Source organism: Amphiura filiformis, chromosome 12 (genome assembly GCF_039555335.1).
Source record: "Amphiura filiformis chromosome 12, Afil_fr2py, whole genome shotgun sequence".
NCBI lineage: Eukaryota > Metazoa > Echinodermata > Ophiuroidea > Amphilepidida > Amphiuridae > Amphiura > Amphiura filiformis.
The window spans coordinates 25,375,840-25,402,021 of NC_092639.1; the positions used below are offsets into that span (position 1 = coordinate 25,375,840).

Consider the following 26,182-nt stretch of genomic DNA (forward strand, 5'->3'; position numbering starts at 1 on the left):
CTATGGAGCAGTGTAATACTCATAATCATGCATAACTCGCAAATGCAAAATCGGAATTGAAATTTTGGGAATAACCTTTTTTCGTAGATGACGAATGTCATAAAAAGAGGATGCTAGGTTCACGAAATACTCCTTTAAAATGCTATTAAAACTTTAATATGTAGTTGGCTGATATATATAACCTCATGTTTAAGTGGGGGTAACTTAAAATTGGTATAAATTCAGGTCTGTTTGTCAAATTTGGTTTAAAGTTGGGGAATTTTTCGGAGTCCCAGCCCAGCTCAGCTCCACCTGCAAACCAAAGTTGAGACACCCCCCAAGTGTTAAAGTAATATATATTCTAGCCAGCTATATAGAATACTATAAACTTTGGTTTATTATTAACCCGCAACACTGCAGTTCCTAAAACAGAATTAAAGGTGGGGAATCTGGTTAACAGTCGCATTCCCACACTTTCCCCATAACAAATTTTGAACCACAATGTATGTGGGATTCACCTGGTGAGTCACTGTTGGATAAATAAAACAGTTTAACCAACATTTGTTTATAAATGTAATATAGCCCTTCTTTGGCATGCTTCTAATTAGGCCTATATTAAAACATTTGAAATTGCAAATCACAAGTAAATTATGACATGCGGCAAATTACATAAAGTATACATACATAGTTATACATACATACATACAACACCACTAGATCATAATAAAATTGGACAACTATGATATCAGGGATTGTAAAAGCTTTTGCCAGGGAGCTTTTGTTAGGAAAAAGTGCAACTGCAAAATTAAGTAACATGTAAATATTATGAACTTCTATGAGTACTTACATGTTGTTATCTCTTCAAAATTACACACTTCTTAACATGATTATGATTGGTATATAGAAAGTATTTATGTGATGGTATAGCTTGCGAAACATTTTTCTTAGCAGAGGTACCAGGGGCTGTGCAATAATTATATGTCCAGGAGAGGAGCAAATTTCATATAATGGCCTGTTAAAAATGCTTGTCCCTCTCAGCCTGCCAAAATACCTTCCCCTTGCATGCAAGCTATATTTTTTGGTTTTATATTATATAATGTAAGCAAAGCATAGTGAGCAGGATTTTTTTGCATAATTATAATTGGAATATTTCCATACTGTTTTCTTATAAGCCTCTTGTCTTTTAGAGTGTTTTATTTGAAAAGTGCACCGTAAAAGTGTCCCAAAATTGCTTCCTTCTGGCTAAAAAAAATATGGCTCTCCATTTTACCCTCCTCTGGCTGCTCATAATTATTGCACAGTCCCTTGTGTTATGGTATAGCTTATGAAACATGTTTCTTAGCAGAGATACCATTTAGTGCAGTACTACTCATAAAGCCTGAAACTGGTGAAAAAGCACGAGATAGTGCATAAATTTGGGTTAAAAAGTTCCAAAATGGGCTGAAAATAAATAAATGCATGTAAATTTGGATTTAAAAAAAAATGAAAAGTGACACCTCTGCTTATGCAGGGAAAAGAACAAATTCATGTGGAACTCTTTTTTCTCTGATTTCATATTTCTCTAGCAAAACAACAAATTTTTCCCCGACTATTTGTTTCTATGGAAAAATTGGTGGAATTCTTGCTCTCCATTGTACAGGATTTAATGATGGAAAGTTGATATTTTTTGCTTGACATGTATAGTGAAAAAGTGCAAAATGAAAAGGGGCAAAATTGGTTGTGCAAGAAGTGCAATATATTGTTATTCCTTTCCCCCAGGGATTCCAAACCATGCCACAAACCCAAAAGTGTGGAAGGTGGGCCATGTGGCACAGTAATTATATGTGATCTGATATTCAAGAAATGAGCTCGCATTAAAAAGAAGTAGTTGGGAACCCTACTGCACCATTTCAGGCTAACATACGGTTTACTTATTTACGATTAACCTGTCAAAACATATTAAGCTATACATGTAGTAGAGTACTTATACTGTGCTTAAAGCGGTGATTAGCTGAAGCAAGCCCATAGCCAGGGAGGAGTGGGGTGCGATACACCCCAAATTCACAAAAAAAGTCCACTTTTCATAGTAAGAAGTAGATCCAAAATAGAAAAAATAACAAAAAGTCCACTTTTTCCATGTTAAACTGTTTACAATAGTTCCAACAAAAAAAAGCCCCAAAACTTTTTATGGGTGTGAAGTTTTTGCATGGAAAAGATTTTATTTAATTTCTTTTTTGGGGTGGGGAAGGTCCAAAATTTGTGAATTCTGCACCATCCTCCTGAAACACATTCCTGGCTATACGGGCCTGGGCTGAAGAATCCATCTCATGGTTGCGGATGCATTCAGCAAGTAAGCCAAAGTATCATAGCCACCTCTCAAACACCACATTTTGACAGGAAAAGTGAAGAGTGTGGCACTGGGGTGTGGCACTTGATGCAAGTTCATCAGTGTAAATCAGTGCAAAGTGTAAATCAGTGCAGAGTGTAATTCAGTGCAATGGAACCAGGGTGTGGCACTTGATGCAAGTTTATATAAATCAGTACACAGTACAATTCAGTGCGACAGGAGCAGGGTAAAAGTAATTCAATGCAATGGAATCAGGATGTGGCACTTGATGAAGTTCATATAAATCAGTGTAATTCATTGCAGTGGGATCAGGGTGTGGCACTTAAAAATTTCATCAGTATACAGTACAATTCAGTGCAATGGATCCAAGGTGTGGCACTTGATGCAAGTTCATATAAATTGGTGTAATTCAGTGCACACCAGGGTGTGGCACTTGATGCAAGCTCATATAAATCAGTGCACAGTGCAATTCAGTGCAATGGAACCAGGGTGTGGCACTTGATCCAAGTTCATACAAATCCGTACACAGTGTAATTCAGTGCAATGGAACCAGGGTGTGGGCACTTGATGCAAGCTCATATAAATCAGTACACAGTGCAATTCAGTGCAATGGAACCAGGGTGTGGCACTTGATGCAAGCTCATATAAATCAGTACACAGTGCAATTCAGTGCAATGGAACCAGGGTGTGGCACTTGGTGCAAGTTCATATAAATCAGTACACAGTGCAATTCAGTGCAATGGAACCAGGGTGTGGCACTTGGTGCACGTTCATATAAATCAGTACACAGTGCAATTCAGTGCAATGGAACCAGGGTGTGGCACTTGATGCAAGTTCGTAAAAATCAGTGTGCAGTGTAATTCAGTGCAGTGGGATCAGGGTGTGGCACTTGAAAAGTTCATATAAATCAGTGTGCTTCAATGTAAGCAGATAATAAATAAGTACATGTATTAATGTCATAAAATTTGATTAAGAAGGTAGGCCATTATCAGTGCATAAAAATAAGGGGGTGAATCATTTTGGCTCAGTGCAATTAGCGAGAGGTGATATGTTCCCCATTACCATCAGTAGAGCCTATTCTTCTCTTTAATGAGCCAGAGGTTAAGGTAAAGCAATGGTCAACAGAATTTGGTTAGAATGGGCTATTCCAGTTGAAAGCAATACACTCCTGAATGGGTGATTCCATTTGGAATCTATGCCTCCTGTGTGGGAGATTTTAAGTCATGTCTCCCACAGGGGGTGTATGGATTTCAATTGGAATATAGCCCAATGTGCAGTAGCCAATGGAACCATCCACAGGATCCAGGAGAGCAGTTGAATTACCCATCACCAGCGATATAGTCAGGGGGTAAAGTCAAGGGTTTTAAAAGCCATAATGTATAATATTTTGAAATGAATTTTGTAATTTTGTTTAACCTGCTTATTTTGGCCTATTTCACATGTTTCAATTGGCATCAGCCAAATTTGAAGAGTGTGCAGGAAAACACTTTGAATCAATTTTGAATTATTATCGTATTACAATAAATCGATAATAAAACAAGCTCCATTGTTAAGGATCAAGATAGAAAGTGTTTCTTCTTTCATTTTATCTTGTTATTTCTGCTTGTAATGGATAGAAACTGTCTTTTAAGACTGTTGTTACTAATAATTATTTGAACATTTTTGTGGAAAATCACAAAATCTAAATTTGAGAGAATCACATATTATGGCTTTAAAAGGCTAGGGGTTGATCATTAGGTGGAGGCGCCATATTAAATGTTAGCTTTGGCCATTTAATTATTTTGTTTATTTTAAATATCCAAAGCTAACACTAAATACGGCACCTCCGCCTAATGAATATGCATAATTGGTTAAATAAGAAGCACAGCTGCAGATGTAGAGGTGGGTTGCGATGGATGAATCAGGATTCAAAGTCTGTTTGTGTTGATATGCTGCTAAGCTCATGTGCTGTGCTGTTAGGTGCAGGTTGCTCTTGTACAGTAGAACACTCTGGCATCTCTGCGATAAGGGAATCAAACAAGATTTAATTAGTAAAAAGGAATAGTTCTGTTTGTATACAAACCTGATAAATGCCCAGGATACATGCAGGGACAGGACTCAAATTTCAAATTTGGGCCATGCTTTGGCAACTGAGAGTGTTGTAAACATAACAGTGGACCTGTATGCAAGGGGGGCTGCATCCCCTGGCAAAAAAGTCCACTCTTCAGCATAATCTGGTACAAAGGTCAACTTAGGTTCAAATTAGAATGAAAAATTAAACAAAGAGACCCCTTTTTTATGTAAACTGTTCAAAATATCACCCAGAAGTCCATTTTTAGGGATTTTTAGCGACAAAAAGGTCCACAATTGGGAAATTCAACACCTCCTGCACAAAATCTTTGTGTACAAACCTGCATAACATGCAAGTTGTGAAATGGTTCTTTAATATTTGTCCAAATGCCCTGTGGAGTCAAACAGCCTCAAATGCCAATGCAAGGTAAATTAAAATAAGTGAACATGCACATATTTCAAACAATATCCTAAAAGAAATGCCAACACTGAGATTTTTTAAATTCAACTTCTGTACAAGGTATAGTATGTTGCACATTACACAATGTTGTATAAGGGAGTTCAAAGCACATTTTAAAGACCTCCCCTGAACCATGTTCATAAGGGGTTCACGAAGGTAGTAAATATTAATTTAAGCATGCATAACACTAGCTCTACTGAATAAAGTTAACATACTGATATGACCTGCTTACACAAAATGAGCACAAAGTCACCTGAAACTTTAGAAGATACAGTCCATTAAACATGGCAATAGAAAACAAAGGAAACTCGGGCAAAAAATACTGATTTTTGAAAACCCAAACAGGGAGCAATCCTAACATATTTTTGTATTTTCAAAGCTTTTTAATTTCGTAAGGATTTCAAATCTTGAATATCTTGAAACACAGATCTGTAAGTTATCTTGTCAACTTTAAGCTCATTTGGTGAGATCAATCAACTTGAGTTGGATATCTGAAAATGTATCTTGTGATTTTGTAAAAAGTTTTATTCTTTTGATTGATATTGTTTAAGTGACGCTATTGACCATTAATTCCTATAATTGGCACTTTCCTGCCCCCCCCCCCCCCAAAAAAAACACCCACCAACCATAACAAACAAACATGCGAAACACATCCATCTTTCCCTGGACCACAAAGCACAAAGCACTGGGACAAACTCCCTCACTTCAAATTTAAATACTTTCAAACCAAGGGTCTATAACCTTTTTGACAACACCAACAATCTACGTTAAGTGCAGGTCATTTACCTCTGACGTAATGCTTCGTCAGAATACAGAACCAGAAACCAAACACAATTGCTGTGTTAGTCTATTTCTTTCCGCCATTTAGCATGCATTTTCAAAACTTGAATTTGACCATCTCTGCAGGACATTGCCATCAATTCTTTTGTTATCTCAGAATGCATTGTTATGGTCATTGGAGCATAGATAATGAGCTATTGTACAAAGTCTCATCAGTTTTCACTCATCACTGCTCATGGAGATCACACACATTGAGAACAAGGTGAACATAACTCTCCCAGATTTAATCAACAAATCATGACCTCTATGAGTCCGACCAAAGTACAAAAACTAATCATGTCTTTTAGTTCCTAGTGAGTTTTAATCCATACCTGATTTGTTGCATACAACCAAGGACATAAAGTAAGGTTATGAGAGTTTATTAAAAAGTGCAACACATACTGATGACAACTGATTCACTGCAAAGATACCAACATGCTGAAATGGTTATAGCCCTATTACCCATCAAAATGGTACATGCGGTTATGTGTAATCTCATTATGACAATGTCAACAGGATAACACCAAGTTAAATCATGGAGTCCTGAACCACAATCAAAATGATCGCTACACACAGTCTACCCCATGAAATATCATTTCCACAAGATGCATAATCCAGTTACCAGGGAGTTATGCAACCGCTTTGCTACTAATTTTCACCTTCCTCACATACAAATGTACTGGTGGTGGTTTTCCTGTCAGGACATAGCATAACCAGTAAAAGGAGGTCTCAATTGATGATGAGTAACAAATATTGAACTATTCCTTTTAAAATCAACATATGTGACCATCCACCACAACTGAGCCCGGATGTCTCCAGTGCCACTATTGAGATATGCTCCATTGAACTTAACAATAAACAATAAGAAACAAAGGATTTATTGACTGTTTTATTGATTTTTCACTACTTAAATGTCAAGTACTATAGACATGATATGTACATCATTTTAAAGCTAATTTCAAGCAGAATATTTTGGTTGAATATCTCAAAAATGATGATTGGCGACTTCAGGGCTCAGTTGTGCTGGATGGTCACATATACCCGTTGTGGAAGATTACACCGTTATTTCAATTCAAGCTGGAATGTTTCCCAATTTTGCATCAACATGGGAACATTTTGGAATTCTGAAATCTTTTATACATACCTTTTCCACTATCTGTAATTATTTTAGCCATTGAATGTGGTAAGAATTCCAAAATATTCCTTGTATATAAGTGGGGGTGTGGATATCAAATGGATTGACCCATTTTCAGTGGACTGATGTGGATCATAGAGCTGAACCATTTCAGCATGTTGTTTTAAACAGATTCAGTAGAGCACTGTGTCTTTTGTTTGAAGTAAAACAGACATTTGGTTTTCATAATATATAAATTCATATTTTCTTTGTACCGTACTGTTTTTATCAATAATCAATAACGTTAACAAGCTAAAATGACTGGAAAGGCTCATTAATATGTAAATTTTGGCAATATTTTGCCAGGGTACTTTTATTTTGCATACTTATGCCTTGAAACTTGGTCAGTGTTTCTAATAATTATGTTCTAATATATTATATAGTCTAGTTACCCTCTAATTTGCATATCTGCATAATTGGCATTTATGCAAATCAGTTCATTATATAATTATGTAAATTGGAATGTTTTTTGACCAAGTTTCAAGGCAAACATGCAAAATAAAAGTATCCTGAACATTTATGCATTGATTTTGAGAAGAATATTGGCAAACATGACGTATTAACCCCTGAACAATGCTTTTTGCTATCGAAAGTTAAAGAAGAAACGAAAAAGGCAAGCAGATGAACAAAGAAGTCACATGGTACCCCCGGGATTCAACCCTTAGACCCTTCATGACCGATATAGTCACAGTGGTTTGTGCTGGCCCGACCAGGAATTCCCTGAGCATATATAGCACTTGTGTGATTGAGTCATCGCATTACATGGGATTCATGGATGTGCACTGGTTATCATCGTGGTATTCTGTGGTATCTAGCCGTGTTAATGCGCCTTTCCAGTCATACAATGACTTATGTGTGTGCAATTTCTATGCGATGGGCCAGTTCACACATGTGGACGTAACTGCTGTATTTGCACATAGCATGATTTTGCCCTGCTGATTTTGCCCCACCCAAGCTGGTTCACTTGTACGATTTTTTGAAGGGCAAAATACTGATTATGCTATTTCTTTTAACAAACCAATGAACAAAGAATGTATTAATATTAATGAAGTATATAAAACAAATATATACTAAGGTTATTTGAGGTTCTGATTTTGGTCCCTCGGTAAGATCAATAGTACTATTGTCTTATTTATTTATCTCACCTCAAGCCAATAGTTTTAACCACAACCTCTCATGGCGTATATATTTGTACACTATCAGCCTTAATTGGGTCATATACAAGGCTTGATAACGAGGTTGTTAATTAATGCTTAACACCTGTTTCCTTCGTTCAAGGATCAATCGGTGCAATGTCTAATTATAGTGGCCTATTATTAATTATATTAATCATTTTGTTGATTAACTTGTTATCTACTGAAGATAGATTTGACAATCGCTTTGTTGATTTAACTTGTTTAAAAACATCTCACCACCTATTGACCGTATTTTGAACACTTTAGTATCATGCAAGCTCATAATGACTACATGTAGACACAAATCAAACTAAAATGAAAAAGCATGCTATGAAAATTAAGAGGATTATCCGGGAGGATTGGGGTACTTCATTTCATACTGGGTAGGGATGTGTGGCTAGGAATCCCAAAAACATACCCTAAATTTACCCAATTTGACGGAAAAGAGACCCGAAAAATACATCTATGATTATTTCTATTCAAAATTAGTACATCAAACTTGGCTAAAAAAAGTAATGAAGAATCTGCATTTTTTCCCCAGCCCCCACACAAAAATTGACAACCATGAAAGTTACCAAATAGCGCGGAAAAGGGGTAATTTTTTTACCAGTAGCAAGGACCGCGAAATTGGGAAAATAGGTGGTATTTAATTTGGACAGTCCGCGAAAATATTTGACTGTGAAATCAGCAAAATAGGGAGTATTTAATTTGCACTGTCCGCAAAATTTGGATAAAAGGGGTACTTTTAATTTTATAATATTTAGTGTCACTGAAAAGGGGTGTTTGAAATTCTAGTCATTGAAAAGGGGTGTTGGAAATTCCAGTCATTGAAAACCACAAAAAAGGGGTTGTTTTTGGCCACATTTTGTCCTCGATTTTGCATGAAAAAGGGGGGTAAATTTGATGAAAAATCATTGCAAAGGGGGTCTTTAAAAGTTTTGGTAACTCTCATGGTTGCCAACTTTTGTGTTGAGTTGGGGGGCCAGGATTTTTTCCATATTTTGACAATTTACCCCATCTGCCATATCTAACACACTTTTATGAAAATTGCACCACAAAGATATACCAAAAAATCTGATTTACCCAAAGCTGCCACACACCCTCATTACCACTAAGTACTCCCCTACCGATCATCTCAACTTGTTTTCTACCCCTCCCAATGAATAAATCATCACAAACACTAGGGCTATAAAAACATACAAAAAATACCATTAAGATTATATCTATATATATATATAAACAACTACTACCAGTAATACTCATCAACACTGAAATGTTTTCACAATGTTCAGAAAATTACATTACCTTGCAAAAGCTAAAATAGACTCAGTGCATGATTGATCAACTTGGTAAATTTAGCTAAAAGTTAATTTTATCTGATATACATTATTTTGAATTCAACAAAGCAATTTCCCACTTTTAAAACTAGTACCAATTTAAATCACAAATTTTGAAAAGTATGTACAACAACAAACAATGATTGTATAATTGACTAATTTCATTTATATAATGCATGGATGCTGGGGTCACAACATTACTATTATCTGGGATCTGAAAATTAATATGAACAGAAATCCTGGGCTAAAGTTTACCTTTCTTCAGATCAATGACCGCAAGGTTTCTTTTCCGTTTTATAACCTTGACTTTAAACTTGACTAAATTTTACATAAACTGTGATATTATAGGCTTTAACCACTCTTTATTATAAGATTTTGTGAGTCATTGTGATATCCTTGGCTCCCGGCCATTCAAAAATTGAAACGTGAGGAAATGCATCGGTCAATTTCTAACATTTGGCATTGACAACGTGACTATTTTGTTGTGAAAAAGACTTACATATTGTCTGTAATAAATGCGCCCCCTCTAATAAATGCCCCCCAAATTTTAAATGAAAAATGGACAAAAATGCAAAAATTTCCATGCCATATTGTGTAAGCTGAAAACATGCATCAGTCATGTCAGTGACGATCACTAAATTGCATGGACTAAACCTATTAAGACACAAACTTCCATCCAGTTCATTGCCTAATTTCATCAGATTCTTGCTTGATGCACTTACGGATGTAATTTTGTTATATATCATGTTCCCCGCAATTCTGTGGGCGCCGCCATCAGTAGTTGTATCGTAAATCCCTCCTTTTTACAAGAGCACCATCAGGAATTTAAACCCTATTTTGAAGTTTTTCTCACTGAAAATTCACTTTTAATAAACGCTCCCCTTTTGGAAAAATGGAACGCCCCGGGGCGTTATTACAGACAATACGGTATGTGTATTGCATAGCCGTCACATTTGATTTGAGAAACCCTTAGCACAGACCTGCTTCAATCCTCCTTCAGCCTAAAATATATAATCATTGACTGTTTTCTTTCAGTGATGCACACGTGTACACAGGTTTAAAGTTCACAAGAACAAACATGTGAAGGTTTTCAAAATCAACTAGGCTTTTCAATTTAATATTTAGTCGAGTATCTTTTCTTGCTCCTTGAAAAATTACGAAATTCTTTGAATTGTGCTTAATTTCATCATTTTCATGCACTGAGTCTTTTTAAAATTTCCTACAGTAGTTCTGCAATTATAAGTAAAAGAAAAAAGGGAAAATGACAAAAAGAAAATGTTAGTAATAGTAGTTGCCTTTGTACTATCATTCATCAACAGGGACATACATACCAGGGCCACCAAGAGGGGGGGGACAAATTGTCTTTATGATCCGCTACTATATTTACTATACCGGGACAAATGTGCGCAAGTACATGCATTTGCAAATTTAATGTTAAAATGGACAAAATTCAGGACAATTGTGACCCAAAACCAAGCCAAAGGAAGACATACATTATTACTTCTTTTGTCCTGGTATTTTGAGCCACAAGGTAATTTGCCTCTCACTGTCTGTGTTCATCAACTTGCCTAATAACCATCATGCTATAATTTGCTGAAACCATTCACATTTCTGTAGTCTGCAAATGCCTTGCTCGAGGCAGTAATTTAGACAATTTTTTATTATATTACTAAAAGTAAGGATAATTAGTATGAGTATACATTATCAGAAAGGAAATGACACAAAGAATCCAACTAACATAACAAATTCCATAAAAAAAATAAGCATTTTTTTGAGAAAATCGCCAAATTTATTTTACTTTACCGACTCAAGGAAGGCATATGGACTAAAGCATTCTTGGTTGCAAGTCACAGACAATTGCAATGCCAAAACATTTGCTGCTGCACTTTAATCAGGGATCAGACTGCATGCATTTATATGTTATTATCATTTTTTTACTGCCTGTATTTGACAATTGTCTGCTTTGGTTAGACTGGCCCCCAGTCTCGGTTCGGTTCCATCTCTGGATAATGTAACAATAAATAATTACGTAATGCCTTATGAAAAAAATGCCAACTCCCCCCTTATTTTCTTCAATGCCAAAAACCCATTCCTCTTCATCCACAAATCGACGCCACTAATTACACCCACCACAGTCAACCATGCAGCAATATAGAAATATACTCGCATTATAAGTGAACGCGAAAGTCCATTGAGCGCTGATTCCGAGACTGGTCCAATCTGTTAGAGATCTCACTTCCAAATATTCGTTCAACGAAGCACGGTGATTCCGATGTCAATTACGAAAGCCCCGCCCCAGTTTCAATTCAAATATGGTAGCACAAAGCTATGCCGCGGATGTGACGCAAGATCGGATGGGACACTTGTCCACAGCTGAGAGGTATTGAGCTCAAGTGGCACGCGTCTGATAGACCCATGGTACGCGCAATAATAAAAGGCAACCACTGACTCGGACTTAGGCCTATTGTCCATATTATGTACATTATCGCGTGCGGTTTGCAAATGTTTGCACATTATTTAGCTAGGAAGCCTTTTCAAATATCCCCGCTGCCAAGCTGCGTTGATTGGTCGGATACAATATCGTTGTTTAGTCGCTACACAAACGTTAATGTAGTGAAAACATGGACGTGGTATATAGAAAGATTGCGTGACTCCAAATCCGTAAAAGTGAACTTCCAGCAGTTTGTGGGAGCTGGAAGTCAAATTGCCTACAGACTGGGAGGGTCCGTGTATTGGGTTGATTTTTAATGCTATGTAATCTACATTACCAGTCGTTCTCCACGGACCCGAGGGAGGGTCTAGCTTTGGTGTGATTGGATCAGATCAGGTCACAATTACATATCTGATTAAAAACAGTTCACCTCAGGTACAAAGATATTAGAGTTTGGATAACAACAAATTAAAGGCACTTCACTGGGTGTTGAAAAGTTTAAAGAAGCAGGTTTTGAAACAATCACACAAACAAAAATACTTGTTGTCAAATTTCTACAGCAAGACTTTAGAATAAGGTATGCCACCCATGCGTGTTGCGCTTTATTCCATGATGATGAAATAATCAGAGGGCATATGACAGGAGTGGCATACCAGATTCTAAAATTGCATCACTTTTACCAAATTTGCACAAAGCCAATACAAAATCAATGTCACTACAACAAGCAATGGTAGATGATAACTGATTGATGAGGTATATATTTATTGCATTATCAGTTTCACAATAATAAATTTTATACATACATTCATCATTCATTTCGGGGCTGTGCAATAATTGAGCCCGGTGAGTGTAATATTTCCAGATGGCATGCCAAAAACTGTTCCCCCCCCCTTAGCCTGCCAAAAATTGCTTTCCCCACCCTTCTCAAAAACTCTTTGCACTATCTTGCCCTTCACCAATTTTATTTAGCCTCTTCAAGGGGTTATAATTATTGCACAGCCCCATAGCCACATGCATCACATGCTAAAATAAGCATACCAAAGCAGTCAAAACTACAAAACATGCATTTAAAAGGTCACTATGAAACTACAACAAAATGTTCTTGGGTTTACTGGCACAATATTCAACCTAATTAGCGCCTGTCCCCTAATAAGCACCCCCACACTGTGGCAACTGGTCAAATGTCTCAGATACACTGAATTTTGTGTGTAAATTCACCCCCCCCCCCCAACTCAACACAAAAGTTGGCAACCATGAGAGTTACCAAATCTTTTAAAGACCCCCTTTGCAATGATTTTTCATCAAATTTACAAAATCGAGGACAAAATTTGGCCAAAAACAACCCCTTTTTTTGTGGTTTTCAATGATTAGAATTTCCAACACCCATTTCAATGACTAGAATTTCAAACACCCCTTTTCAGTGACACTAAATATTTACATAAAATTACCGGATTTTCCCAAGTACCCTTTTTATCCAAATTTCGCGGACAGTGCAAATTAAATACCCCCTATTTTGCCGATTTCACAATCAAATTTCGCGCACTGTCCAAATTAAATACCCCTATTTTCCCAATTTCATGGTCCTCGCTACTGGTAAAAAATTACTCTCTTCGCGCTATTTGGTAACTCTCATGGTTGTCAATTTTTGTGTTGAGTTGGGGGGCCGGGAAATTCACTATTTTGATTTTAATTTCATTAAAAATGACTTAACTTCAATGCCTGTGCGCTAATTAGGGTGAATATAGTACCACCGTTTCTATAGGTATGCACTAAATTGCAGTTTCTATAGGTATGCACTAAATTGCAGTTTCTATAGGTATGCACTAAATTGCAGTTTCTATAGGTATGCACTAAATTGCAGTTTCTATAGGTATGCACTAAATTGCAGTGTCTGCAGCAAACAAAGGTCTGGTGGTAGCATAATTTATATTATTTACTACAATACTGTAAAATATTCATTCGGGAAAATGAAGTGGATATTTCTTGTATTTCCAAATGCTCCATTTCTAAAATTCCCCAGCAAAATTGACAAAGGTTCATGAGGCTATTCTTCATATTAAACCAATGGGCAATTGGGCATATTATTATATCAAAATCTCCCGATCACATCCCCACATTGTTTTTGGATCTTACAGGTTCCATAAGCAAGGCAAGGTGCAAAGTCTGCAGTTTCATTTCATAAGTTAAAATGTAATAAATCTGGTTTGTGACAACAAAATGGTACAAATTCAAAGAATCCCAATCTCTCATGCTCCAAGACTATAAATGTGACTCCTCGCCACAACTGAGCCCGGATGTCGCCAATCATCATTTTTGAGATATTCAACCAAAATATTCTGCTTGAAATTAGCTTTAAAATGATGTATATCATGTCTATAGTACTTGACATTTAAGTAGTGAAAAATCAATAAAACAGTCAATAAATCCTTTCTTTCCTATTGTTTATTGTTAAGTTCGATGGAGCATATCTCAATAGTGGCACTGGCGACATCCGGGCTCAGTTGTGGCGAGGAGTCACAAATATACTTTCTATTTCTATTCACATTTAATCTGGCAGGAAAAAATGTTTTTAAAACATTGTAGATTAGTAATATAAGCATGTTATAAATGGATGAAGATATTAAATACATGTTGTAAGTTAGTAATTATGATACTGATTTGAAATAATACTAGTATATATAATACACATTTATAACTTTTTTTTTCTTATGTTTTGATGACTTTTGATGACATAAAAGACAAATATTACCAAAAAGGAAGAAAGTGAACTGAAAATGCCACAATAATTTATTTAAGAAGAATAAAAGTTCTTTGAAGTGGGCAATTCCATTTGAAATCCATACACCCCCTATGGAACACATGCGTGTGAGTTTCAAATGGGGTTACCTGGATGGGCGACTCCATTTGAAATCTACATCCCCTGTGTGGGAGATTAAGGACACGTCTTCCATTAGCTCTACCACGGGGCTGATTTTTAAACACGATATACTCGGAGACACACTACTATACTCCAAGAACTGCTAAAACCGGATGACTGCAGCTGAAGAAAAAAAAGAGCCTACATAATCTTGTCAAAACTTTTACAGACTTTTCAGAAATAGTGTTACATAACACCCGCCATGCATCAACCAATGTACCAAATGTGTTTGACAGGCAACTCGACCCAGCCAGCGATACACAGTGAGCTTTATGATATAATTGCTAATACCATTTCAATCCCAAATATCAAACACCCCTTTTTTGTGGAGCGGTCACTGGGTTTGAGCAGTTCTCGGAGTATAAATATATAACACGTCTCGGAGTACATGAATAGCATGTTTAAAAATCGGCCCTGTGATAGGGCTATCTTCCATAGGAGCTGTATGGATTTCAACTGGAATAGCTGAATGCATAATACCAAATGGCATGCAGAGCTTTTTTGCAATTTCTTTCTTATATACCTCCCCCTTTTTTGGCACTATGCTTTACATTTACATTACAAAAGAAACACTAAGAACACAATTGCTTTGCGAATTAGACATTTAAAATAAATCATGCATGGAACAGGCATACAGTGCAGTGTTCTTCATTCATGATTACTCTACACACTTCACAATAGTAAATCAACATTTAAAGCCATAATGTATAGTTTAGGTGAATTTTAATTTTGTTATTATTTGCCAAAATTGTAACATAACATTTTATAATGCACAACTGTGAAGTTGGTTTTCTGATCATTTTAAGCCAAAATAATGAGGTAAAATGAAAGAAAACCACTTAGCCATGTAACTGTAGTCTGTCCATGTCAATATAGAGTCAACAAATAGCTATTACTGTTCTTGAAATATATGTGAAAATGATAAACTGTTTATTTTGAGCCAACATTAAACATTCTTTTCAGAACCAAACTGACCCCCAGTTTTTCAATCTAGCGCTATTGCAGACATACTATTTATGCTGCATTTGTGCAACTGGGACTCGCTAAACTCTACTCCGGACCCCCTACTTTTTAATTTTTTGCAAGTTCAGGGGTCCCTGCGGACACTTGAGTGTTTAGTTCTAGCGCTACCCCTGGGAAGGTGAACAATATTTCTAATTTAGAGAGGAGGCAGACAAGGCATGAAAATTCAGGAACACCTTCTTAATAACAACTGAACATACACTAAATGTACCGTACTGCATAGACTATGTACATGTACATGCAAACATACATGTGGCGGGCGAAGACTTTTGGCATGTTGACAGCGGGAGGGCTAGCATTTTATAGTAAATTCAAGCAGGCATGCAATATTTGGCAGGCACCTTTGGAAATTCTAGTTTGATAATACGCCAAAATAGCATCAACAAGTCTTTCACAATAAATAAGACATTAAATCATAGTTGCATGCATGAATTTAAAGCAATAATATATATATCATTCATACATACAATGTATAATAAAAATTACATTAATTTTTTATTAAGTGGGAAATTAGTAAGCGACACTGAAGTATCAAATTATAAGCAATAACATAAATGACAAGTGACTGACCACTACATAATTCCATGCATATGTAACTCACTGTTTTAGTACAAAAATGATACCGTATTTCCTCAAATAAACGCTCCATGGGGCTTTGCATTTTCCAAACGGGGAGGGGTGTTTTTAGAATGATAATTCCCGTTAAAATAATTAGGTAATGTTAAAACTCGCGCTGAAATGACGAACTATGAACTAGAAACACTGACTTCTGGTTCACTTCCGCATGACTTCCAGGTTTCGATCAGATTTTTGCCGATTATTGACACTATTATCGACCATGTGGGCAACTTGGTACGCTTAATACACAAGATAGCATGGAAATATCGGCATTTTTGAAACATCTAGGTTGAAAAAAGTGGTGGGGGTGTTTATTTGAGGGGGCGACTATTTGAGGAAACATGTATATTTCGAAATAGGAAGCAAGGGATTTTTTTCTATAAAAATTTCATTCACAAGTTATATAAATAGAAAATGCAGAAGCGGATGATATTATTATAATGTGGGAAAATCATGAAATATGAAATAAAGGCTTCATTCTAACAGCATAATTCTGGGCTAAAAGTTGCATTAAAGCACAGTACCATTGTCAGCCTAAACCCAGCAAAAGATATGGGCATTGAACTGAGTTACATAAAAGTTTAAAAGTAGTAATTAGTATATACATAAGTTGTATTGATATGCAGATAACAAACAAAAAAGAAACACTGGTTTCATAAATAAACATATAGATATAGGCTAATGATCTTATAATCATTATCTTATAATTGTAAGTAAATAGATGTGATATTATACAAACTTTATTAAAAACCTGCTGGGTATAACTACATGTATTGTTGTATCCACAATTTAAACACTTCACACACAAAAAGCACTTATTTTAAAGTGGTTATTATTTATACTATAAAACACTTGCAATGAAATTGATATGAACACAGTGAAGCTGGTAAATTGCAGTAAAATGAAATTTAAATGATCGAGAAATAAATGATTTTAAAATTTAAAATTTAAAATTTGTATGATTTAAAAAATGTGGATATCTTAAGAATACTACCCCTGCCCAATTTTAATGCCTATTTTTGCATTTTTCTCAAAATTATAGAGCATTGATGGCAAGTAAGATATGTATATTATAGGGGCAATGACTGCACTGGAAATTTTATTTCAGCACAGACAACAGTTGTGGAGTTACAGTCAAAAATGAGGGAAAACCAATATTTGATCAATAAATCAATAACTACTTGCCTTGAGTTGCTGAATTTTCAATGCAGTAGTTGTAGTCCTTGCCCCTATAATATACATATCTTACTTGTCCCCAATGCGCTATAATTTTTGAGAAAAATGCAAAAATAGGCACAAACTTGGCCAGGGGTGTAGTACCCCCTTAATGGATATAAACATTGCATAATGTGGTATGAATTAAAAAGAGCGCAGTAAGTGCTGTATTTTACCAACTGATAATGCACACAGATAGCCACTGCCTTTAGGTGAGTGGAACATGTTAGGCTAATTAACCCCACATAATTGTAATGTATGAGGGAATACTACTTGCAAATCATACCCAAATTATATTCTATCAATTTCTCAATCAGATTATTTTACACAAATGCAGTATAATATACCGCAGCTACCAAGAAATTCACTATACACTCATATCAATTCATATTCTTTTTAATAAATTGTGTTCAAAATTCTGACCACTTGTGTAGACTTTGTAGGGTGTTTACATATTAAAGCCATATTATACAATTTCTGCCAATTTGGTTTATTTTGTTGTTCTTTCACAAAAAGATACGGTAATCGACTGCTTGGAAAAAAGTTCAATAAGTTTTGCATTTTTTGGAATTTTGATTTTTTTCCCCTAAAAATTTTTTAAAAATTGTACATTGGCTTTCATTATTCTTATAACCTCACACACATTTGTGAATGTGATCATGTAAAACTACAAAGCAACATGAAGAGATGTTTTCTTTCTAAGCTACAAAATGAAGTCTAAAATGTTGATGAACTATAATCAGCAATGAATGAAATATACAAGAGCTATAAAAAGCCATGCTTAAAATGGTATCCAGAGCTTACATGCAACATATTTGACCTACATGAAGACCCTCTTGGAGCTTAATTATTTACACCCGCTTTTCTGTATTTAAATGAACTTGGTAAAAATATTTAACTAGATCACAGGGAAATAATCTGTCTAGAGCAATAAGTGCTATTTGGCCTACAGATCATATTTTATTTTATTCCAATTATCTTGAATTATAATATTGCTTTGCATGGACACTTTTCCACATCAATATTTACATGTAGATGTAAACAAAAACATCCCCTTGTTAAAACAACATTATACATGGATGTACTTTTGGTATAACCTTAGTCTTAGTCTTCCACACAAAGAGTGTGAATTTCAAATGGGGTTACCTGAATGGGTGAACCATTTGAAATTTACACCGGTCTCCTGTGCGGAGATTAAGTTCATGTCTATCATAGGGGGTGTATGGAATTCAACCAGAATAGCCCAATGCCAAACATGGGTTTACATGGAATAAGCAAGCAGCAGATAGAAACCATCTATGAGTATGATGTTAAGATAGGAGCACCCAACCAATGACTTTTGACCCTGGTTGAGTGCCTCATCATAAAGGAAAAATACATATAGGACTTTCATAAAGTTGTATTAAAAGCATATTGCAACAAGACCACTGGGGAAGGGGGTCACACACACTACTATTGTCAGGTGGTATGGGCATGTGCCCTGATGATGACCACTTTTAAGGCACCTCTCCCACTCCTAAGACTATGGTTTTTATTTTTGCTGTAATTTCAGAACTGTACATTTAAAATCCAGCCAAAATATTTTCTACCCATAAAAAATGTGTATTTTTAAACTATTTTAATATCCAAAACGAGCTAACAGTAAAACTGCTCTGAACATTTCAAAATCGCCAAAAAATATCACACTGAATAGTATATATGTAAATAGCCTCTATTTTCCACTATTTTTGTGCATTTTCAGGCTCTATTAGCACCAAATTTGGCTATTGAGGTTTCAGCTCTTTGGGGAATTAATCCAACAGGCCAAGATCCTACTTTGAAAACCTGTGAGGCACATACCTGTGCCAAACAAATAATAGAGTGCCCCGTTCCTACCACGCTTTGGCAACATCAAAATCGCAAAGAAACCAACAGTACTTACCAGTTATATTATAAAAATAAAAACTATATTTGATATCACCATTCAACATCCAAATGTATATTTTGGAATCATTACAAAAATACAACAATCATGCAAACATACACATGGTTTAGAGCATCAAAATATTATTTGGCAAAATATAATACTATTGACAAAAAAAGCAGTTTTCAAAAACTGAAACAAGTGCAATAGAACTAGTGTGACCTTAAAGTAAAGTTTTCCAATGGAAATTTTCAGGATGTTGCACACACATACATGTATAGTACAGAAAGAAGAAAACATGTTTTGTAATATTCACATGTTGACATGTTCTGACCAATTTGCCCATGATTCTAAACAGGTGCAAAATTCTATAATCCCAGTTGACTGGTGAGCTGTTGCAGATTACGCTCTCACGCTATTTTAAGTTGAATAAGCTTATAATATAGTTCCTGCTCATTTTGAAAGTGATCGCAGGATCACCTACATTGGCCATTGCTGATCCCGATCAGTGGCATGCGCAGCACATTGAAAGTGGGGGGGGGACTAGGTTGTTCAGTTCCCCGAATGGAGTCTGATTAGAAGCAAATTTTGATGTTTTTAACATTTTTCCCCGAATGACCAACAAAAGTGGATGCCCCCTTCCCCCCCTTTTGCACACCACTGTCCCCGATCATGATTGACATATCTGATCCAATCCCCATTCTGATATCAGCAAGCTGTGTGTGATAACCAAAAAACCCAAGTTGGCCCTTAAGTAAAGAGTAAGCTCTCTAACATAAAACACCATTTATACCTCTGATAAATAATATGTGTACATGCTGATATTTTAAATGAAATAATCTACTCTTTGCTGGTAAAATATAATTTTTGCTGAAAAATGATTTTGCTGAATCATTTTTCAATAAATCAGCCCAATAAAGTTACACTATCTATAATTCTGGGTAAACTTACTTTTGGGATACTGTAGTGGACATACTACTGTAATGCTACATGTACATTTTAAAAGCTAAAAGAAAAACATGCAACACAGACAGGCCCACAATGTGACAAATCATACAAAATGTTTACAAAAATTTACTAGACTGGCTATAGTAAAACATGACAGCTAATTAACACTGTGATAGAGAGCTTTGAGTCAGTTTCACATGCATTTATAAGATCATAAGACAATTATGGCAAAGGTCTTATGCACTAATGTACATTGAATATTTTTGCCATGTTCTTCTTATCCTCTTATTATGATATAACAGCCTGTAAAAGCTTCCTAAAATGATAACATTTGCTTCAAAACTGTAGGTGAATGGAATAATAACTTTGAACATCATCCCATTATTTTTAACACTCATAGAACTGTCTCCTTTGCGTCTATTGAATCTAACAGAACTACATCATTATTATGAAATATAAACACCAATTCTTTTTTACAAGTACCTTCTGCTTCCTTCGATTCCTTTGAATCCTCTGATGGTATGTGCTCTACTGGAGGAATCTCTGCATCTTCCACAGTTATCTTTGATCTCGGTAGACAAGGGCTCAAAAAGCTGAGAAGGACTGGTAGAAAGACTAACCCATGCATGAGACCAAAGACCATAACCAGGAACATAGTCTTGAAGAAAGCTCTGAAGATGTACGCAGGTGATGTGGACAGAATGATTATCGCCAGGATTGTGGAGAGACCACCTTGGAGAATCGGGGTACCCAAGATGTGCAGTGCTTCGATTGCTCTTTGATTACCTGTATTTCCACTCGCTGTGATGAATGCGTAGGTTATGTGAGCAGAAAAGTCCACGCTGAACCCAATACACAGAATAATATTTATCATAGAGATTCCATCTAAGTTGACGCCCCATAAGGTCATGAACCCAATGACCCCACTTTCTATGGTTACGATGCACAATGTCACCATAAACGCACACACTGGATGGGGTATTAGCACAAGGGCAACGAAAAACATACACACGGTGGCGATGAGTAGATTCTGAATAGTATTTGGTAGAACTATGACATACTGCTCAACAAAAACAAAAACGGGTGAAAATACTGCTACTGATATACTCGAGTTATCTGCCACTTTGCGCATATCAAGCATAAAATTGCTGTCATCAGAAGTTGTTTCTATGCCAGTAGTTTTGAAAAGAATCCGCGATGCTGAGATTGTTGCATTTTCATCATCACTGCTGAAGATAATGTCTTCTTTGAACCTATCGATAAACGGTATAGTTAGGAACTGATTCCGTAATAGAGTTATGAAAGTTTTCTGATCCACATCTGTTGTATTGAGAGTCTTATGTAAGAATTGGGTGAACTCACGCAGCCAGGACTCGGTAAAGGCGGCTTCATGTATATTATGGTGTGCTTCAAATGTTTTGGACAGTTCTTCACACTGTTCTTGTACACTGGCATTCCAATAACTCTGTTCCTCTTTAAATATCACTGATAGCGAGGCACCAAATTCAGTGAAATATTTTCGCTCTTCAATATAATCTTGTGCAAACGAGTCGTCAGCAAATATATCCTTTGTTTCCATACCCGTTTCCAATTTGGTGCATCCATAGAAAGCCATCGCCAGGTAAGCGCAAAATAGAAACACTACCAAAACTTTCACTACCGGTTTTATGATAAATGGACCATAGTACTTTCTGAAGAAATAAGTAATAGCTTGCTCAGATTGTTCATCGCTTTTGGTTGACCTTGAAATCCCACCAGCGCACCACATGCGATACATCCTAGAGGGCGCTTCATCTTTAGGCAATACTGTTTTACATGTGTAACAGTGCTTATTACTTGCCTCTCGCTGACCAGTATACACCATACACGCACCAAAGAATGTTATTTGGTAGATGTAGTCAAACAAAATTGCAACACCAGTGAAAAGGCAGAAAACGCGCACCGCTGGTAAAGGCGTGATAGCACCTATGCAGAATGCAAGGCCATCTGTCAGACTGGTGATGGTAATAGATACAGCTGCTTCTGAGTATGCGTGTCCCATGCGCTCTTCAACTGGAAGTGATCGGCTAGTTGACCTCCATGCTGCGATCATGATGAACATATCATCAATGCCAATTCCTAAAAACAACAAGAACAAAATTAATAAATTGTTATGACGGACTCAATCTTATCACTAAACTTTGCTTGATGTTTCATGTAGCTCTAAACAGGATCCATGTTCTTTGGGTCAGATGTGGGTCTATAATGTTTGCAGGGATAACATGCTTCCACACAGCCAATAAGAAAAGTGGTTAGTAAAATGCACATAGTGTGACTTCTTTGTTCACCTTCTCTCCTTTCTTGTTTCTTCTTTCCTTTCCGATAGCAAAAAAACTGCGGGTTCGGTTAGGGTTAAGTAACATGTTTTTCCTAGATTTAGGCCTCCTTAACCCTAACCGAACCGAGTCTCACTAAAGCTCACTATTAAAACCACTGTGCGTGCATGCATTACATGTGACGTGAATTGATGCAATCAGCCTAAGTCATATATACCCAGGGAATCGCTGCCCGGGGCAGCGTACTATCTCCGTGGCTACAGGTCGGTGATCTTCTGTGTAGCATGAGACGGGTCCGAGGTTGAATAAGAAGGATTTGTCACTGCATGTAGGATTGTAGGCCTACTGGTTGTGTGGAATAGGAACATGTACTCCTGTGTGAATATCATGTTCCTATTATGAATCCTTCACAATGACTATCGGTTGTAACATCTTCATTACTTTTAGATATGTTTGAAATTGTCCCACAACTGGAAGTACTTGAGTTTACATGTAGCTAGCAATGACCTACCTATGACTAGAAATGGCATGGATGCCACCACCTCATTGAAAGGTATACCACATGCACTGAGAAGCCCTACTGATGATGCTATGGCCAACATTGCCGACACCACACCTACAATGGACAAACAAAAAATGGCAAAAATTACACATACTTTCCTATAGACCACTTGGCATCTGACGTCATTGCCCGGCAGTATGCGCGCGCAAAATGGCAATTTCAATTGTTCTTTGCCCTGCAGTGTGCGTGACGCATCGTAGTCTGCTAAGGGCACGCGTGCATTTTAAATCGCCGCCACATTTCATATAGTACAGGAAAGCCATTGAACAGTGTAGCGGCTCGTTCGAGCATATCGATAGACGAGTCCCTCGCCTTTGTTGATAAACAGTGATGTCAAGTGGTCTATATCTTCCATTTGATATGAAATCTGTTACAGAATTAAGAGCAGCATCAATTTTGTTGGAGTACCTCAATGAAAGCGATTACTGACAGGGAGGAAAAGCTTTGTCTCTAAAGGAAATGGAAAAAACAAGATATTTAAAGCCAGTATAATAGTATTTTTTTCGTTGTGACAGATGTCATATTTTTTATTCTTAATCTGAAATTAATTTACAAATTAATCTTCAACAGTTTCCAACCTTACCTAGTTGACCCAGCCATGGTTTACTTTGCACCCAGTCTGACATCAAACAACTTCCTACAGCAAATGTGTAAACAGAATAGTGAAGGTCACAATAAAAAGTGGCATCACACGCCCGTCATGGCCATCAACTCCTCCGACAATGACTGTGATGTCAGGTGCGCCACTTGAATTATATCGGACCGGTAAGATATGGCGTACTGCGAGAAAGCATCCTCCCATAGTAATGATGGTATATTGTCACTAGTTGAGCCTGATCTAAGAAGATATCCAATAGTTAAAGCTTTTGCACTTATTATTGTCTTATTCTTGGCTACACTTACGCCACCAAGGCCAGTGCCGATAAAAGCTGGTGTACCATCGGGGAGAATGGTTGTTGGGTATGTCAATGTAAGATTTCCACCAAGTTGTTTTCTGACGGATAACACATCTAGCAGAGGATTGCCAAGACATTTACCATACACCTTACCACATGTTCCTGTGAAGTTGACCATGTAAGTCTCGTTAACATTGATCGTCAACGCTCGCAATTCAGCATCGATCTTGAACACCTCATCAATGATTTCATCTGTTAACACATTGTCCCCGAGTTTAGAGGTAACAATAAAATCACCCAACTTTTCCTGCGTTGTCAGTGACCGCTCATCCAAAATTATCATAATCTGACGGAAAATGCTCCTCCATATATATTAACTCTTCCCTCCCTCGACTCTTGTCGGGTGTGAACAAGTAAGCTGCATCGGTTTCAAATGTTAAAAATATTACCCCAAGAGAGAGAATTGCAGCCAATACAAGAGAGCCTATTAAGAACGCTCGGGGTTGTCGTGCAATTAGCTTTCCGTACCGATAGAAAAGCTGGCTGATTTTTTTATCGACAAACTCATACCAGGCCATGATCAATGTAATAAATTAACCTTATTTGGAATGTGTCTGACTAGCTGCAATCAACTCTGATGATGAGGATTTGCTGATAGTTGATAATGGGTATTTTTGTAGCTGTAACAATCATGATAACATTGTAATAGTCATGTTATCACAGGAACACAGCAGCGATTTTATCGGTCAATAAGTCAACAACACATGAGGCACCAAGCACCACCAGTTTCTACCTGCAAATAAAACAAAAGAAAAAAAATTAGTGAATTTGTCAAAACAGACCAATATTATAATTATTATGCATTTTTAACATTGCATTTTCCATGTTGGCGATGAAAAAACCAACCCTGTTATACCGGCGGCGTGTGGACTTGCCAAGTTCTAGCAGGGTTGTTAGGTTAGGAGGTCAAAACCAGTCATGAATCTCTCCATCTAGCACAAGGTCTTCCTCTTTTTCTTGCTCCACATATTATGTTAAACCGTTACCACTCTGTTGTGAGCTGACTCCATCTTTGGTCTGTTATCCTGCTCAGATGTCCAGCCCACATTTAATTATTTTTGCTGTTCTTTTACACATCCTTTACACTTGAGTCTTGATTGGTCCCTAATCCATATGTTATTTTTCCGGTTTCACCTTGTATACCCCAGCATCATCCTTTCCATACTTCTGTGAATAGTCTGGAGTTTCCTTTCCATATCTTTGTTTTAAATGTCCAAGTTTCACTTCCATATGTTATGGCAGGTAACATGTGCATTGATTGAAAAGCTTTCTTTTCAGACAATTTGACATTGATATTGATAGAGAGAGAGTATTCTCAAAATTCAGTATCATATCATGGACCAATTTTCTTGATGTACGGTACAATGATGTGCCAAACTGGTCACATGTTTAAGGTCCAGAATAATTGGACTGAGTGATAGAAAGCATCCATATCTTATCATTTGTATGTGTGCTATATAATAATGTTTACATACTTGAACTTTCAGCACAATAAATTGAACTAACCTTGAACTTTCTAAGTGTGACACACATCTTCATCAGAAGAAATTCTACCTTGCCCTTTCAACAAAAGCGAAAGAGCAAGTCCATCACAATTCACAACATCATAAGATTTCTTCTGATGAAGATGTCTAATTCAAGGTTAGTTGAATTTATTGTTCTGCAAGTCGGCTTAAACTTTTGGAAAAGATAGTTACACACACTATCGTTCCTGGGCACAATGCATAATCTCTGCCCAGTTACAAAGTTACCGTGATAAATTTGCTTTATTCTATGCGATAGTAACTGGATAGTTGCACAAGATTCTGCTCACTGCATTGTTCAGGTGAAAGTAAATTAAACTGTGATCTGCTGCTTGCAGATTTTAACTAAAACTATGACCCCGTTTACACAGAGCCTGAAGTCGACTTTAGTCGACTTTGAACTCGACTTCATTTATGTGTAAACAGGGTTGTCGCAATTTGAACTCGACTTC

At 36.6% G+C, this 26,182-nt stretch overlaps 1 pseudogene; it reads right to left on the reverse strand.

The window, feature by feature from the left end:
- Positions 1–1,277: 1,277 nt before the first annotated feature.
- Positions 1,278–25,775, reverse strand: LOC140165976 (patched domain-containing protein 3-like; annotated as a pseudogene).
- Between the last annotated feature and the right edge of the window lie 407 nt (positions 25,776–26,182).